Below are 18628 nucleotides of genomic sequence, written 5' to 3'. Positions count from 1 at the left end.
CATTTACAAAGGTAAAATTTCAGTACTACAAGGATCTGTTGTTTTCTTTTTTTTTTTTTTTCCTCAGCGTAGAGAATTCCATAAAAGATTCATAAAGTGAAAACTTTGAAGTACAGTCAAGAAGATCTACTCATTAATTTACAAAAACATCCCTGGCGTCAATTATTGACTGTGAAGAGGTTCAGATTGTCTCCTCCACTTCCATGCAGGAGCTGCTGGCTCAGACTTTGTACAGAGCTGAGGGCAAGGCTGGGCCTGGGCACAAAACCAAAGAGGGAGAGTCCTCAGCAGGGCTTCAGACAGGGACTGAATTGATCATTTCTTGTGGTATTTGCAGGGGTCCCCAGGACGAGGTGAGAGATGAGTGAATCTGATTCCATGCTCTTGGAAGGCTAATTTATTATACTATGCTATATTATATTATATTATATTATATTATATTATATTATATTATATTATATTATATTATATTATATTATATTATATTATATTATATTATATTATATTATATTATATTATATTATATTATACTATATTATATTATATTATATTATATTATATTATATTATATTATATTATACTATATTATATTATATTATATTATATTATATTATATTATATTATATTATATTATATTATATTATGCTATATTAAAACTATACTAAAGAATAGAGAAAGGATACATCAGAAGGCTTAACAAGAATTATTATGAAAACTCGTGACTGACTACTCAGAGTCTGACACAGCGGATGTTGATTGGTCATTAAGTAAAAACAATTTCCAGCCACATTCCAAAGCAGCAAAACAGGGAGAAGCAAATGAGATAATATTGTTTTTTCTCTAAGGCTTCTCATCTTCCCAAGGGAAGAAATCCAGGCGAAGGGATTTTTCAGAAAATATGAGAGTGACAATTTCTGACTGAAATAATTTATGAAATGATTGGGATAGCTTCTGTTTTTTCACTCCTGCTCATCAGCACCCATTAATAGAGCCATGACTGTCTGGATAGGAGGTCTCCAGGGCCTTCTCCTGCAGGTACATTAGCTGGGCTGGTCTTGGAAGAGTTTCCCTCCAGCTCTGGAGATGGGTGGGTGGATGAGGACAGGAACCCAGGGGATGGCTGGGCTGAGCTCTGCATCCCCAGACAGAGGTGATGCATCCGTTCTGCCTCCAGGGAAGGAGCCACCACTGTTCCCTGAGTGCGTGGGATGCTCAAAGCAAACACAGGGAGCAGATGGTGGAACAGAGGCTTGGGGTTTGGGATTCATCTCTTTTGGGTTTGCAGGGAATTTTGGGGTGTCAGGGGACATATATGGCCAGAGAAGGAGCTACACATCTGCATGGACCTCACCAGGGGACTTCTGATGGCACCCAGCCCTGGGACCTTCATCACTGAGAAAACCCAATGGAAAATGTTCCTGCTATCCAGCCAGCCCTGAAAAATACTCAAAACACCCAGAGATGGGCACCCACCAGGGAGCCTCTCAGGGCACTGGTCAAGGACTAAACTGTGGGCAGCTCCTCCTCTTCTGCACCTCGGAAAAGGGCCCCAGCCTGCCAATCCAGCTCTTGGCATTGCTGCTCCTTTAAAAGGAGCCACTTGTTCGGCCTAAGCCTCCCAAAGGCTCCAGTGACAACTGGCAAGGCAGTTGGCTCCAAGGGGGGCTTGCAGTGGTTTCTAAACATCCTCTGTGCACCATCTGATGTGTGCAGGCACCAAACAAAACCCACTCGAATTCCTTAGCAGGGGGAACAAGGCAGCTGGAGCTGCTCCAATTCCATCCTGGAATGGAACTGGAAGCAGCTCCTGGCGCGCAGACGCGAAATCCCTGAAAGGATTTGTCTGATGCCGTTGCCACCTTTGGTATTGCAGGGTTGTTTTAGGTTTGTTTTGTTTTTTAATGATGCTTCTGGAGATCCCACCGCTCTGAGTTTCATCCTGGGAGAGAGATGCAGAGGGAGGAGAGTCATTAGCTCATCCCTAATGACAAGGAGAGAGGAGGGTTTTCCTATGCTAATCCTGCCCAGGCTGATCCCCCACCGATGATGCTTCCCTGTGCTCCAGGATAAATGAGACTTGCCTAATTCTTTCCCCGCTGCAAATAAACAGCCGGGGAGCCTGCACCATGCGGCTGGCACTGCCTTATCCATCACCCGTCCCGACTGTAGGTAGCGGTGATTACAGCTCATTATGGGCAATTACCTCCGCGGAGCTCGTAGGTGTTTTCCCCCTAGAACTTTCAGCAGCTCCAGAGCTCTTTGAAGGTTTCTCTGTGAAGAACTGTAGGAAATCCCTCCCTCTCTGCCCAGTAGTCAGATCTCCCTTCCAAAAGCCCGAGCCATCAGACATCACAGTGCAATCATGAAAAAAAACTGGGAAAAAATCACCAGCCCCGTGTGCCCAAAGGATGGGTGATGCACCAGGTCTGTCCTCTGGGCACAGCTGGTCAGTGGGGACACATACACTCAAAAGGACTTTTCTTTTTCTCTTTTGCTCCTCAGAAAGCTTCTCCCATGAGCAAGCTTCCCCTCTCCCCTCCTCCAAACCCACAATGTAATTCCCACAAAAAAACCCCACGCACAACAGCAAAGCACATGTACAGTGGGTGCCCTTCCTGCATACAAAGTACCACGGCAGCGGGCCGAGGGATGGACCCTTTGAGAAATTCATATGCCAGCCTTCCCACTATAGCAATTTCATTCTGTCTTTGTAATTGTCTGATATTACATTGTTCCCTGCCAGAAGATTAATTAGCTAGTCTTACCCTCCAACATACCATCCCTCTGCAACCCTCAAGGAAGCTGGAGCGGTGCCAAGACGCAGGGATTTGCTATTCTGGCTGGCAGCTGCTACTGTCGCTGCAGGAAAAAAAAAAAAAAAAAAAAAAAAAAAAAAAAAAAAGAAAAAAAAGAAAAGCCTCCTTTTGTCCCCAAGCAGCAATTGCTGTGCCAACTGACCCCGTCCCTCCCAATGCCACCACCAACGAGGCGGCCAAGGCTCAATGCCATGGGGCGGCAGTGCAATAAAATGAAAGAGTGGCAGGAAGCGGAAATTAAAGATTAAATAAAAATCAAGCACAAACCCCCCACCCCCCCACAGCCAACGCCCCACAGCCCAAGCCCCTGCCTGGTGTTAATGCTCACATTGGCTGAGCATGGCTGCGCTGTGGCCATGAGGTATGAGGGACACACTGTGGGAATGTCCCCAAAACCACTGAGACAAACCAAACCTGGCAGCTTTCCCTCATCCAGCTCTGCGGTCCTCACACACACACACTCTGGATCTCTCCATCTCACCCTAAATATGGTGCCCAGGCAGGTGGGAGCTGTGTGGGTGTGAGCACAGCACACCTTGGTCACCATCCCCATGAGCTGTGGGGGCACAAGGTTTTCCCTCTTTGTGGAGGGGAGGAGAGCTCAAAGTCTGGGAGGTAAAAACCTGAAAAATATAGTCACCCATCTAAACTGATGCACACCAAAACCAACTGACAAACCCATCATCTTTCCTTCCAGGCAGTCCTCAAAAAGTTCTGTTCTGCTAAGGTCACCCCAGCTGTTGATATTTGCTGGCTGATTTCCTGGTTTTCCCCATCAGCCCACAGGGCTCTCCAGCCGTATCCCACCAGGGCTGCAGCACAGTGTAGCAAGGTGTTTTCAGCAGAGGAGGCACCACAAACACCAACAAGTTGTGTTTAAGGTAAAAAATGAAGAAAAGGAGAGGAGGACCCCTGCAACACCAACTGACACAACTATGAGCAGTGAGAGACGTGAACCCTGTACAACCCAACGGGATTTGGTCCCCAAAACCACCGATACAGACAAAACCCAGCAGCTTTTCCTCATCCAGCTCAAAAGGAGGCCAATTTGTGATTAAATTTGTTTTTAAATTTGGGCATCTGTTGCAGGAGATCACGCTTCCTCCTCAGCCCAGCTGCCTGGCAACTGGCACAGGGACAGGGAGCTGCATTTGCTGGGCACCATTGGCAGCCACCCATTCCCATTCCCATTCCCATTCCCATTCCCATTCCCATTCCCATTCCCATTTCCATTCCCATTCCCATTCCCATTCCCGTTTCCATTCCCATTCCCATTCCCATTCCCATTCCCATTCCCATTCCCGTTTCCATTCCCATTCCTGTTCCTATTCCCATTCAATTCCCATTCCTGTTCCCATTCCCATTCCCATTCCCATTCCCATTCCCATTCCCATTCCCATTCCCGTTCCCGTTCCCATTCCCATTCCCATTCCCATTCCCATTCCCGTTTCCATTCCCATTCCCATTCCTGTTTCCATTCCCATTCTGTTCCCATTCCCGTTCAATTCCCATTCCTGTTCCCGTTCCCATTCCCATTCCCATTCCCATTCCCGTTTCCATTCCCATTCCTGTTCCCATTCCCATTCAATTCCCATTCCTGTTCCCGTTCCCGTTCCCATTCCCATTCCTGTTCCTGTTCCTGTTCCCGTTCCCATTCCCATTCCCATTCCCATTCCCATCCCTGTTCCCATTCCCGTTCAATTCCCATTCCTGTTCCCGTTCCCATTCCCATTCCATGCCAAACGAGCCCATGTTGTCACAGGGGCTAATTAAGCTCCTGCACTAAGACAGCAGCTCCAGCCTGTCTCAGCACCCGCCCTGAGCTGGCAGCCCCCCTCGCCGGGTGCTACGGAAACGGGAATTAAGCGCTGATGAATGCAGTATTAATTAATTAAGAGAAGATGCACACGAAGGGGGCGGGAGGCAGGGGGTCTTTGCGCTGCGGAAGCACCCAAGGAGGGGCCGCTGTAAATTTGGTTTTTATTGTTTTGGCTTGGGAGAAGGCACCAGTGGGGACCTGCACGCCCAGGCAGTGGGAGTGTGACCCGCTGGCACCAGACCTGCCCGTCCTCCATCGCCAAGGAAAGGAGGAAATCCCAAAAAAATGACAGGGGAGGGAAGAGGCACCCGCGGCTCCACGCCGCCATCTTCTCCCACTGCGGACGCCGAATGCAAAATCAATTTTGCACACTCTGAAATGGCTGTTCAGGAAAGGTTTTTTTGCTCTGGAGAGGTTAATGGGGAAGCTCAAGCCAGCTGATGCTGGGGGGATGGATGCTACCTTTCAGTTTGCATATTGAGATTGTTTACACACGATTAGCTAATATATTAAGCTTCTTAAAGGAAAAAAAAAGGTAAAGCTCAGGGTTTAGTTTTGATTTGCATTCTTCATCCACTCTCTCCTTCACAATACACCACCTGGAGAACAGCAAGGACTTGGCCATCCCTGCCAACAGCTGGCTTTTGGAGAAGGGTAACAAATGGTTAAAATTCCACCAAAGGTTGCAGTGTCCAGGTGATTCAGCACATCCTCAGGTAAGTGCTGGTCCCCATCCCATGAACTGGGGCAGCTCAGCCTGCTCAGAGGTGAGTTTTGGGTGTGTGCTCAGCAGCCTGGGGTGGTCAAACCCTGATCCCCATGGCAAGGACAAGATCCCTGTGGGAAGCCAGCTCTGCCAGTGGCAGTGGGGTGCCAGGACAGGGGAGTGAGGGCTGCGGAGCCCACATGCCATTGGAGGTGCTCAGCACTGCAGCTTTTCCTCTGCACGGCTGCTCCTGGGGGCTGTGTGTGGTTTCAAGTCTCTTTTCTGTGTCAAGGCTGGAGAAAAACACCCTGGAGATAACCAGGGCTTTGTTTCATCACCAGCAGGGCAGAGAAACTCAGCTGCAGACCCAGCTGGCACTTCCCTGGGCTAACAGGACAGAGACCATCATTCCCTGATCCAGAGACCTTCTGGGCATCTCCAGGACACCCCTGCCAGGTATTCAAATACAGACTTGGCTGTTTTCTCACTCTCCTGGCAGCACAAACCACAGGTGTGGCTCTGCTTCCAGCAGCCCCATGGATCCACCCCTGCCTCCAAGGTCATGCCAGTGTTTAACTGGTTTCACTCACAATTTCTCCATGAAAAACTTCTTCCTGAACCATCTCAGCAGGGTGACTGGTTGGGAAATATTTTAGGAGTATTTAAAAAAATTATTTTAATTTACTAATTTAAAACGTAGTATTTTAAACATCAGGCTGCCTGCTCAGAACCTTGTGCTGCTCCTCCAACCCCGAGCCTGTGCTGCAGACTCTATTCCTGCATCCCTGCTTTTTGGGATCCTCAAATAAAACACCCTGGTGCAGTTCCAAAGCTCTCCCAACTCACCATCCTTCTCCTCTGATGTGGTTTTGAAACCACACTTCTCCTTTGCACCATTTTTTCCTGCTGCAGGTGTAATCCCTCCTTCCACAGCAGCCACCACAGGCAGAGCTCAGCTGCTCTTCTCTCCCCTCACGTTCCTCCCCAGCTCTCACCACCCAGGGTGTGTTATTTATACAACATCTCTAAGCGTTGGCTTCTTCAACACAATTTTTCCTTTAATTACTTGCATTAAAAATAAAAATGCCAAGCTATGTGAACAACTGCTCTCATTACAGTATCAGTCCTCCAGCTAATTAATATCTGTTAGCTTTGGCTTATGCACCAGGATGCCTAAATCCAAAATACACAAGGCTGCCAAGTTACTTTGCAAACAGGAGCACTTGCCTTGAAGAAAGGTTCACGTGATCCAACTTCTCCTGTGCAACATCCCCATAACCTTTACTTTCAAGGTCTTACAGAAGGAAAGCTCTTCCAGCTCAAAAAGAGATTGCAGTGAAACCAAAGGGGAGACCCGGAGGAAAGCAAAGAGATGAGAAACAGATCTCCAGAAGAAAGAGAAACACCATCTTTGTTCCTGAGAGGAATGATTTGTCTTTACAAACAAGCTGTGGGTCTGCTGGTAGATAAAACCAGCACTGAGAGGTGAAAGAAACAATGGGAAGGATTCCACTGATTGATGAATGGAAAAAAGATGTTTGCCTTTACAAATAAACTGCAGGTTTGCTGATAAATGAGATTGGGTATTGAAAGATGAAAGAAACAATGGGAAAAACCCCTAAATGCCATAAGAATTAAAAATGAAAAGGGAGGGTTATACATTAGAGGGGAATCTCTGGTATCAGGAATTTCAGGAAGTCTGAACCTCTCAAGCAGTTCAGCCAATGGGGAAAGAGAAAAGGGAAATTGGGGTAAAAAGGAGGCTGTGTCCTCCAAAATTTAGAGAGATCCCAGGGGAATGCCCCATGGCCTCTCCCTTTATTCAAATGAAGGAAAAGAATTCTTCTGCCTCCCTTTTGGACATAAGCCTCTGGTGTTTGTGGATTAATTTCCCTGCCATCCCCACTCTGTTGTACTCACCCAGGCCACATGGGAAGGACTGAGTCTGAGGCAAAACCTCCCAGCAGCTCCCAAGCCTCTCCCAGAGCACACAAACACATCTGCAGCCCAGGGAGAAGGAAAAGGAGCTGAGTACAACCGAGCTCAATCACAGCAGCAACTTTCTAACCTAAAAATAGGTTCGAATAGAAACTGTTGTAAAATAGTTAATGATTGTTAAGCATGTATTGTTAGTACTGTTAGCCACAAGGGTTTGAAGAGAATGATAGTAAATTTATCCCAGGGTGAAAATGTGGAATTTTGGGGGTTTAGAATGGGGGTTCAAGAGGCAAGATGGAGGAATCTGAGCATGTCCTGTCCTTCTCCTTCTTTCTTCTTCTTCTTCTTGTCCTCCATCTTCTGCTGTGTGTACATTATTTACAATAACTTCCCAATACCTATCACCTATGTTAGACAGCGAACTTCTACTCTAAACCAATCTAAAAGTGCCAACATCACCCAGAACATGGAGGCCAGGAAGAAGAAAGAAGGACAGGGCACACCCAAATTCCTCCATCTTGGGACCCCGAGCCCCCATTCTAAATACCCCAAAAATCTATTTTTCACCCTGTGACAAAATTATTCTACTTAAACATTCTCGACTTGTAATTCTTCATGTAAAGGCTGGTAATTTTTCATATAAAGGTTGATTTTTTTCCAAGGGCTAAACCAAAGGCACAGGGGTCTTGGGCTCTGTGCCAAGGTCTCTGAGCCCCCCGGGCAGGGGCTGGAGCCCTTCAGGGCAGCCAGAGGAATTTCCTGGGTTCCAACACCCCATGTCAACGCATCCAGCACAGCCCAAGGCAACAGGGATGGAGCTGATTAAAAACGGAAAAGCCTTGTGTAAACTTAATGCATAATTAACCTGAGCAACGCACAGGAGACATTATTGAGGTCAGGCAAGCATTAGAGCCACAAAAACAACTCTGCCAGCAGAGGAGGGATGAGAACATCCTCTGTTAAATTATTTGAACACTCCTCTAATGCAAAAGATAAAACCTGCTGCATCCTAACAGGGACAAGCCTCTCCTGCAGGCAGATTATAGCAGGTTTCCTAGCTCCTACTCCAAAACATTGGGTGGGAGAGGCCAGGAAGGAGAGCCTGAGGTGGACAAGCCCTTCTGGGATTTTCTGTCCATGTCAGGTCTCCAGCAGAAATACCATCTCAAGCGCTTTCAATCCCAACCCTGACCAAGGAAGAGAAAAGGAGATAAAACTCCAGATTCCACGGTTAAACCCTTAGCCCATGAGGGGGACAGGCACACCAACAAGGAGATGGGCCACACATGGGAAGGCAGCTCAAAGGGGGAAATTGGTGACAGCCCAGGGAGCCCAGAGAGCTGCAGTGGTTGTGGCAGTCAGGGCAGGTCCTTGGCAGCCCCCACAAAATCCAGATTTCCATTTGTTCTCTCTAATGTTTGGAGTCTGCACTTCCACTGCAGGGAATAAAGGCCTGGAGCAACCTGGTCCTTCAAACTGGCAAAAGTCCTGCAAAAGCAGGACATATTTCATCCTTGTTTCCTTCATCCTCTTGCACAGGGGCTCCCATTACACTTAAAGAGGGTTTGTGGCACGGCTGTCATCCAGACATGCATTGTAAATTCCATGGGTGAGCCTTCATAAGCACAGCACCCATGAATCTGTTGTATTGAAAGGGAAAACTGACTACAGGACTTTTGGGATGCAGCTCCCTCACCTGTCAAGGAACAAGATGAAACAGAGGTGCTATAATTCACTCCTGACACTTGCAACCCCTGGAAAAGCCATTCCCACCTAAGGGGAGGTGAGGCCACACTCTGCCCCCTCTCTGTGTCCCCATGCAGCAGGGACTGCCACCAGCCTGCCCAGCATGTGGGGCTGAAAATTGTCATAGACATCTTTTATGAAAAAGCCTTTCCTCGGGATTTTTCCTCCTGAGAAGCTGAGAGGCCTCAGGAACAAAATGTAAACAATGATTATCTGCTGCTGTGGAATGCAACAGGTGCATCTGGGATTGGCTCATGTGGTTGTTTCTAATTAATGGCCAATCACAATCAGCTGTCTGGACTGTCTCGGTCAGTCACAAGCCTTTGTTATCATTCTTTCTTTTTCTATTCTTAGCCAGCCTTCTGATGAAATCCTTTCTTCTATTCTTTTAGTATAGTTTTAATATAATATATATCATAAAATAATAAATCAAGCCTTCTTGAAACATGGAGTCAGATCCTCATCTCTTCCCTCATCCTCAGACCCCTGTGAACACTGTCACAGAAAATGAAACAACTCTCATTTGCTTTCTGCTGCTTTCCAAATGACATCTTGCACACTTGCTGGAGGTGCCACTGTCACCAGGTCACCGTGAACATCTGATTGCCTGGAGGGAGACAGACTCACTTTTTAAAGGAGGGCTAACAGTGCAAAGACACTTGATGACACTTTCCCTTGTTCACATGGAGGAAAAAACCTTGCAATCTCAGGTCTATTGCATGGCACAGAAATGTCATGAATCTGAGAATCTGGAAGCAAGCAAAGGCAAAGAGAAAGAGCAGTATTTTATATTTTGAGTGTGGCTCAAGGTGGCCTCATCCAGGAGGATTCATTTCCCAGAGCTCAGCTTTACTAACTCCCCATGGGGTGGTGCCACCCAGCCCTGCCAGGCCCTCACCAGCTTGCTCCAGGATGGTTTCAGCCCATTTAACACATATTTAAGAGCTGAAATCCTCTTTCAGTCTCCAGTTATTTTCTTGGTTCCAGCTCTGCTGGGGGATCCTTTGGACAAAACTTTAGGAGGGGCTAAATGGTTAAAAGGCATAATATCCATTGTGTGGATGAGCATATGATGGGGAAAATCATCTGCTCCCATCATATTTTCTCTATTCAATCTTCTGTTGCATTTTTGATATGGTTTTAATAAACATTTTACATTTTTTGGAAGTGAGCATCATTTCTCACACCCCCAAACACAACACTTGCTCTCCTTAGAACCCACAGCCTCTGCAAATGAAGGGCCAGGTTCCTCCAGCTCCCAGCCATGCTGCTGCTCCTCTTCCAGAGGATTTTACCCCCAAATCTTCGGCAAAACCTCGAGCTTGGCCCATCCAGCCTGTCAGCTACCACACAGGGGGAGCTGGGCCAGGATCTCTCCTTTCTGTGAAACAGAATCACTGCTCAAGCAAACTCCCATCAAAAGGGAACCTGCCAATCCACTGGGTTCCCTCCTCGCAGGGTCTTAAACTCACCAAGATCAAGGGCTCTTGCTTTGCTCACCCCTGAAAAGCAGGAGGAAGCTGCAGATATACTACGAGCACTTAGGAGGAAAAACATTACAGCATCTAAAGGTACTTTAAATGATTTAGATACAAACTTGCCTGTAATAAGACATCTATTTTGGTTAATCTCTTAGTTGCAAATCTTGAAACTCTTGAACCTGCCTCAGGCTACTGTCAGCAGCACTTCATTTAACACTGCTTATTGGGAATAACTGCTATTTCCCACTGTAACCTCCAAACCTCTTAAAGTCTCTCTTATTGCTCTGCCCAAATATACTTGCCTTCAGGATACAGAGGGTTTTTTCTTGCTAAGAACTGTTAAGATGATTTGAACAAGCTGAATCAGAGGAGACTGTTTCTCAGGCAAAGCAGCCAAAACTCAAAACGCCAGCCCTGCGATGTTTTGGGAGTGATTCTTCTTTTTTATTATTTTTGAGCGTTTACTCGGGTTATGAAATCCAACAGCTGCACTTTGATCACTCTTCACAAGCAAAGGAGAGAAGGGATGGAGGGGTGTGTGTTCATCCTACAGGAACATCACCTGGGGGAGGGATCTCCATCCCAGCTCAGCAGGTTTGATTTTCAACACAACCTTGGACACATCCAGCACTGACCAGACGGGAGCCACAGCTCCAGCCCCAACAAATCTGGGTGTCTTGGTTTGGAAAGCCAGGAGTCTGCTAAGGAAGGCAGGAGCCTCCGCTGAAATGGAGAATGTAAACCTTCTCCCTCTGAATTGCTATAAATTTTAAATTAAGGGGCTCTCAGGCAAAAATATGGGAACAGGAAATAACAGCTCTTTTATAGGGAAAGGAAAAAAAAATAAAAGGACAAAATAAACAATGCAGTACACTAGAACAACACTGACAGAGTCAGAGCCCAACCTGACACCCTGTGGGTCAGGGTGTTGGCAGCAGTCCCATTGGAATTGTGGCTCAGCCCTCCTGCAGTGTCAGGGCTGGTTCTGCTGGAGCAGGGATCCTGTAGAGAAGGATGTATTCTGCCTCTGAAGATCCAGTGGAAGGAGAGGCAGCTGCTGCTCCTCTGGGGAATCCAGTGGAGAAGCTGTGCTGGTGTTCCAGAATCTCCAGATTCTATCCAGGTAGGAATGCTTGGCTCCTCCCTCTGGGCTCACATCTCCCAATGGGATGCTGTAGTTCTTATCAGCCATGCAGGGACATTCAATAGCTGTTATCAGCTGATGTCCCCTCAAAGAGAGTGATAAGGCAAACTGCCCACTTGACAAAGGTAATCTGCCATACAGATGGTAATGGAAAACATCTTGCATTGCAATCTTCAACACTGGGAATTACAGCAGTCCTAGGGCAGGGGTGAGGCTCCTCCCTGTCCTGCAGGCACACCGAGGGGTGGTGACTCCACCACTGCCCTGAGCAGGCCATTCCAGAGCTTTTTCTTAATTTTGGCCTCTGCAGCTTTCCAGGGTGCCAAAGTTGAGTGTGGTGCCAGTTTGGCCCTGCAATCAGCAGGCTGGTTCTGGTTTGGCAGAGCTGGATTAACTGGTGGCCTCATCCCTGCTAAACCAGGGTGAATGTATAGAGCAGACAGGCTGTTATTTATCACAGCTTATATACACATATTTCACACTGGTTTGGGGTTTTATTTCTGTCAAGGCTTTTGTGTGAAACCTGGTGCAGATGGATGTGAGAGTGAATCTCTAAACCCCCAGAGCTGTGATCCCTTAATGCTGGGCACTTTCTCAAGCATATTGCTGGGAATAGAAACTGATCCCAAGTCAGGCCTATGTCAGGGATGAGCTCTGTCCCTTTTCTCATTTGCTTCTCCTGTGTTTTGTTGCTTTGAAATGTGGTTGGTGATTGTTTATCCAACATGTGAATTATTTTAACTTAATGACCAATCACTGTCTAGCTGTGTTGGGACTCTAGAAGCAGTCACGAGTTTTTTAATATTATCTTGTTAAGCCTTCTGTCTACATCCTTTCTCTGTTCTTTAGTATAGTTTTAGTATAGCATTCTTTTATATAATATAGAATCATAAAATAATAAATCATTAATTATTATATATATAATATGTTATATAAATTATATATTATATATAATTTATACGTACATATATAAATTATAAATATATATAATATAATATATAATATATAATATATAATATATAATATATAATATATAATATATAATATATAATATATAATATATAATATATAATATATAATATATAATATATAATATATAATATATAATATATAATATATAATATATAATATATAAAAATATATAATTTCTATAAATATATAATTATAAATTATATCTATATATTCATAGATCATCAAATAATAAATTAGCCTTCTAATAACATGGAGTCAGGCTCATCATCTCCTCCCTTTGTTGGGGGACCACCCCAAAAATACCAGAGCTGACAGCAGCAAAAAGCCCCATTTTAAGCAGATTTCTCCTGTAGATGAAGCATTGAGAGTGTGGTGTGCTCTGATAAACATCAGAGCTACCAGACTGAGGTAGGAGAGGTCCAAGCCCAGAGCTTCCAAACTGTAACATTTGTATTGTTTTAATTTTTAAATGGCATTGAAAATGGAATAAAAGGGTTTAAAATGTTTTTTAGTTCACAGAATCACAGAATAGTGAGGTTGGAAGAGACCTCTAAGATCACTGAGTCCAACCTCTGCCCTAACACAACAATTAGACTATAGCACCAAGTGCCATATCCAGTCTTTTTTTTTATTTATTTTTGGGTTAGAAAAGGGCTTAAATTGATAAACTGGTGTTTTGTGTGAGGAAAAAAAGGGCTTTTTGGAGCACAGTGATGTGCTTGTCTTTTTTGAAGGGTTGTGGTTTTCTTTTATTGATGGCTGGAATTGAAAAGGTGAATTGAGGAGCATCTTCTGGATGCAGTGGAATGTTGAAAAACCAATCTTTGAAGTTGATGATAACAAGATGTTAATTTCTTGGAATTATTGGAAGAGAAGGAAGGACTGATTTAGGTTGATGTTGCTGATCTCTGGGTCAGGAAAGGGCTTTATCTGAAAAAAAACAGGTACAGCCACCAGCACAACCCCAAATCTGCCCCTTCTTCCTCCATGAAGTGCTCAGAAAAGGAAACATCCAACACCCATGGCCTCTCTTTTCCTCCACAGGGCTCAATTTGGGATTGGTGTCAGTGGAAAAAAAAAAATAAAATGAAGCCATTGCTGCCAGCCCAGAGGGTGCCAGCAGCGCAGGGGGCATTTTTAGGGCACCTCCAAAGTGTCATCCCTGTCCCTCAGAGCATCCCTAAATCCTTTTAGTGGGACAGGTGGTCATTAGAGATGCTCCTTCCAAATCCTTTGTGTCTTCATCCATCAGGCAGCTCTCCCCTTCCATCCTGGAGAGTTTCAGAAGTAATTTGCAGATATCTCAGCTTGCCCCGTAATTTTGTTCCTTATTAAATATTGCTAATGACAGGGTTTTAGACTCTCAGCCATATATTCACTTTCTGTTCCAGTATAAATTTTAATCTGTCTTCCCTCTTCCTTCTAGACGAGTCTTTAAAAAAAAATTACTGGAATAAAAAGGAAAGCACCAAGTAATTGAAAAGAGCTGCTAAAAGCAGAAAGGAAGGAAAGCTAAGGAAAGTTATAATGATTGAAAAGTTCAATAAAATCAGAGGAAAGCAGGAAAAATTCAGATTTTTAATGAAATGGATGGCAAGGTGTCACTGGTTCGTGGCAGCAGGTCCTGGAAGTTGAGCTCTGTTTTCCCAGCCCAGGTCAGGCTCCCACCTCCATGGGCCATTTCAAAACCATCACTACAAAACCATCACTACAAAACCATCACTCCCCTTCCCTTGTTTAAACCTGAACTGCATTTTCTCCATTCTCCATTCACCCTCAAGCTAAACCTTTTCATCTGGTGCTTTCAAAGCCTAACCAATAAAATGTTGAAACCAATAAAACTCTTTGTGGGGGAAAGTTTCCTGAAGAAAGCAAGCAAAGAAAGTGTTTTACCAAAAGCTACAGGCAGAAAACGGGAGGCTGGAGTTGAAAAGCTCATGCAGATGAATCTTGAACGGTCTATTCTCACCCTCATAATGAGCACATACATGATTAATGAAAATATTTATCCTCATAACCCACTGCAGCGAGTTAATATTTAATCCAAAATCCACGTGCAAGCCCAAGCTCTCCTGGTTCCTCACCCACCTTCTTGTTTCCTTGGAAATCTCTGAACTCTGCCAACTGCCCTGGGATTTGGCTCCTTGGGGCTGGCTTTCCCTGGCTTTCTGCATAAGTCCCACACCTTTTGATCCCCAAAAGCTCTGCCACCTGGGACCTACAAGGTTTCTCAGATAATCCCGTGGAGCTGCTGCTTTGTAACGCGCCTCACTTTGATATTCAAGGCAAAGCTGGACAGCCCACACATGAAAAGACATCCTTCCCTTTCTTCCCAGCCTTAATTCCATCTGCAAATTAAACATTTCGAGGCAGATATTTATAGAGGAGTGCCCTGATCCTCCCGGGAGGGCCCTGGAGTCTCCAATGTGTAATTTTGCTTTAGGAATATGATTTTAATTTTGACTTTTTTACTGAGGCTGGTGGTAAGGGGGGTGCTGGAGGTGGGGCTGCCCCACATGGGTGATGCAGTGTGGGGTGCCTGGATGTATCCAGATGCTCCAGGCTCTTTCTGCTTCCCCATCCTTGTCCTCTGCAAAGCTCTTTCAGGACATTAAAATGTTTCAGGACATTCCAGGGCCTTCAAAGGTGACAGTTTTTACTTTTGAAAGAATGGGATCTGTAAACTTTGCCAGCAAGAGCTTTCAGCTCTGACCTACAAAAAAAAAACCCAAACCAAAGAAACCTCCTTTAAAAACGGTGCACAGATTGAAAGAAACCTCCTTTAAAAATGGTGCACAGATTGGAAGAAACCTCCTTTAAAAACGGTGCACAGATTGGAAGAGCTGCCCAGCCCTGGGTCCTGCTGGCCCTTTGGAGCTCTCACAGAATCATCCATCCCCCTTGTATCCCAGTCGTCCATCCCATATTTTCACTGTGGGCAACCCCCAACCCCTAAAAAAACCACAAAAAGGGAATATTTTGATTTATGTCATTTATATAGATATGTCCTAGAGCAGAGGATGAAGGACTTTTATTTTGTTTCCCAGTTAAATATTTTCATTTTATCTTCTTGTTAAGAGTAACTCAGTGCTATTCTTTTGCCCAGCATCACTCACTTAAACATCATCCTGATGGGAAGAGGGAAACTTGCAGGAAAGATGGTTTCAGTTGTAATAAGAAGGGGAGACTTTAGCACATTTCTGCTCTGCTATTTCTCATGATATTTTATATTCCAGTCACCCAGGTTTCCCTAACAATGATTTCTATTATTAATTGTGGAAAAGCACTTTTTACCTATACTTCCAGGAAGTTATTACATGTAAGGAGTATTTAACCAGTCTCTAGTGGTAGAATTCATTGCAAGAAATGACCTATACAAATGGTTTTCTTATTGGAAATGTCTTTAAGCTCCAGTAAACTTTTGGAGTCCCTGGGAAGCTGGTAATGTGACTTTGAAGGAAGTATGACTTATGAAATTGCAGTTTTTAGCTTAGCTGGGTAATGTTAATGAGAAAATATCATGGGCTGCAGGTGGAAGTCTCCTGAATCCCATAAGTTAGGAGTAAATGATTCTGTTTTCCTAAATGAAGCAGCTCTGTGCAGTGCTGCTGCTAAATCAGGCTGATGGTGAGAATTATTTATTAATTTGTGAAGGTCCAGAGAGAAGCTCAGGCAAATAAATACAAACTAACCTGCGTGAAAGAGGTACAAAATTGAGTTTGCTGTGGGCATGGAAGAAAAGGGTTTGTGAGAAAAGGGTTGGGACCTTGTGTGAGGGAGGATCTGGGGGTGCAGGGACAAATCCTCACTGTGGCAGGGACAAGCCACAATGAGGATGATCAAACCCCCCCAAGCTTTCAGCTGCAGTGCAGCAGCTTCTCTGTAATTAAAGCTGGAGCTCTGCAGCCCTGCCTGTGCCTGCTGCAGCCCAGCAAGAGCATCAAAGGCAGATGTGTCCCAGGGGACAGATCCCACACCAGGGAATTCAGGGTTTGCTGCACACCCCAGGGTGTGAGGGATGGCCCAGCAGAGCAGAAGCTCACACTGAGCAGGTGTTGGGGGAGATGAAACAGGGATGCCTTATCAATATGATTGCCTGGCAAAAGATTTTGAGAATATGGAAACTATAAGTGAGATTGAAATGAAAGCAAGCTTTGAGATACCTCAGTTACTGAACAACTGGAAAACAATGGTGTGGCCAGCTGAAAGTGATCCCCTTTTGATGGAACAACACCCTCTGCTTGCAGACAGCTCCAAGGGTCAGAGCAGACCCTACAGCTTGGCAGGAGGGGCCCAAAGAGGAGTTTGTAGGGTTTAAAATGTAACACAGTATGGTAATGTAGTGATTCTTATAGGCTGTATGTAAATGCTATAGGATTTGTATGTTGTGCTAGATTGGTTAGTGAGAATCAGAATATTCAACACAGGGGAAGATTTATTGTATTGTAATGGAAACTTCGTTGTCTTACCTCTTACCTCTTGTCTCTTAGCTCTTGCCTTTTACTCTCTTACCTTTTTACTCTCTCACCCTCTCATCCTCTCTCCCCCTCTCTTCTCTCATTCCTGCCCTGAGCTGTGGCTGGCAGCTCCCAGCAGGGCCCTGCACCCAGGCCCTTTGCAATGAACCCCAAGTTCCAGACCTGGCTGCAGAGATCTCTCATCTCTGTCCATCCCGACCGAGCTACCCCATCAATCCTACAAGCAGGGGATGCCCCATCCCCCTGGGGCTCCTTGTGCCCACTGGTGCCCTGGTTGTGGCAGCACAAATTCACCTTTTGGCGCTCCTCTGGGCTCTGCAGGTACCTCACAGCTCACCTTCCCCTCCTGCCAGCACCTGGCCTCCCACCCTGAGAGGATTTATTCCTCCCTGAGCAGGTCTCCAGTGCTTCAATTAATCAGGGAGATGGACGAGTACAAGCCCATTTACTGTGCACTGTGGGTGAGTGATAAGTCTGTGCCAGAGCCTGGGAAAGCAATCAGGAGAAGGGAGAGAAAGGAAAAGGAGGGAAGAGCAGCATTGTGGGTAAATATGTGCACTTCTGGTGGTGATTACCCTCCAAGTAATTAGTTTTTAAATCAGGCAGACGTTTCGGGAACTGCTCGCTATGAGCTGCTTTAATTATTTATACTCCCTTTTATTCTTATTATTTATAGTCCTCCTCTTTGGATGGAGATGCTCTTTGGAACCTGACCCATCTCCAGCCCTGCAGCCCCCTCCTGCAGGGCTGCCAGGCACCCCCAGAGCCCAGCTGTGCTGGGGGACCCCTCTCCCTGCCAGGGCCAGCAAGGCAAGCAGGGCCCATGCTTGCTGCGGAAAGCTGCTCAGCTCGGTAATTAAACTCTCACTCATCTTCATTTCCCTCATTTGCTCAAGTGAGGCCACTCAGTAAGCCATTAGTGCAAGGTCCTTGCTGCCATCCTGAGGCACATTTCCCTTGGAGGGTGTGGGCAGGGGGGCAGCTCCTTGCCTTGCTCTGCTCTGCCCAAACCATCCCCACCCAGCCCCTCCCAGGTCACTCCTGGGACACTCTGGGGATTTGGGGGGAATTTTGCAATGGCCAGCCCTTCCCCCAGCTGGGATTTTTCCCACAGCACCACACAAGCCCCTGTTCCATCAGAGCATCTGGTGTTGTTGCTCTCCCTTGGCCAAGCCCACCTCTCTGGAGCTTCCCAACATCTGGAAGCCATTCCCTGCACCATTCCCATGAAGGGACCTCTGACCCCTTGAGCTCCTCCTCTGGCCTAAACAAAAGCTGCCCTTACTGCTGAGCTGGGGGATTTTGCCTGATTTCCCCTTTCTCCATCCACAAACCATTTCTCAACCTGTCACCAGGACAGCATCTTCCTGGAGAGCCCTGGAGCATCCTCTGTCCCCATCCATGGACACACTCAGATTCCAGAATCTGCCTGGGAAGCCCTGTGTCACAGACATCTTTTATGAAAAATCCTTTCCTTAGGATTTTTCCTCCTGAGAAGCTGGGAGGCCTCAGGAACAAAGTGTAAACA

At 45.8% G+C, this 18628-nt stretch overlaps 1 long non-coding RNA gene across 1 annotated transcript; it reads left to right on the top strand.

Moving 5' to 3' along the window:
• Nucleotides 1–5089: 5089 nt before the first annotated feature.
• LOC131092361 (uncharacterized) lies at nt 5090–6858 on the top strand. Its single transcript, XR_009115486.1, has 3 exons — nt 5090–5351; nt 5686–5797; nt 6634–6858. It is a non-coding gene; the product is annotated as an uncharacterized LOC131092361 (long non-coding RNA).
• Nucleotides 6859–18628: the final 11770 nt, after the last annotated feature.

The sequence above is a fragment of the Melospiza georgiana genome, chromosome 21 (genome assembly GCF_028018845.1).
Source record: "Melospiza georgiana isolate bMelGeo1 chromosome 21, bMelGeo1.pri, whole genome shotgun sequence".
Classification (NCBI taxonomy): Eukaryota; Metazoa; Chordata; class Aves; order Passeriformes; family Passerellidae; genus Melospiza; species Melospiza georgiana.
Note: the sequence above shows the minus strand (reverse complement) of the source record. Positions and strands in the feature narration are given on the sequence as shown.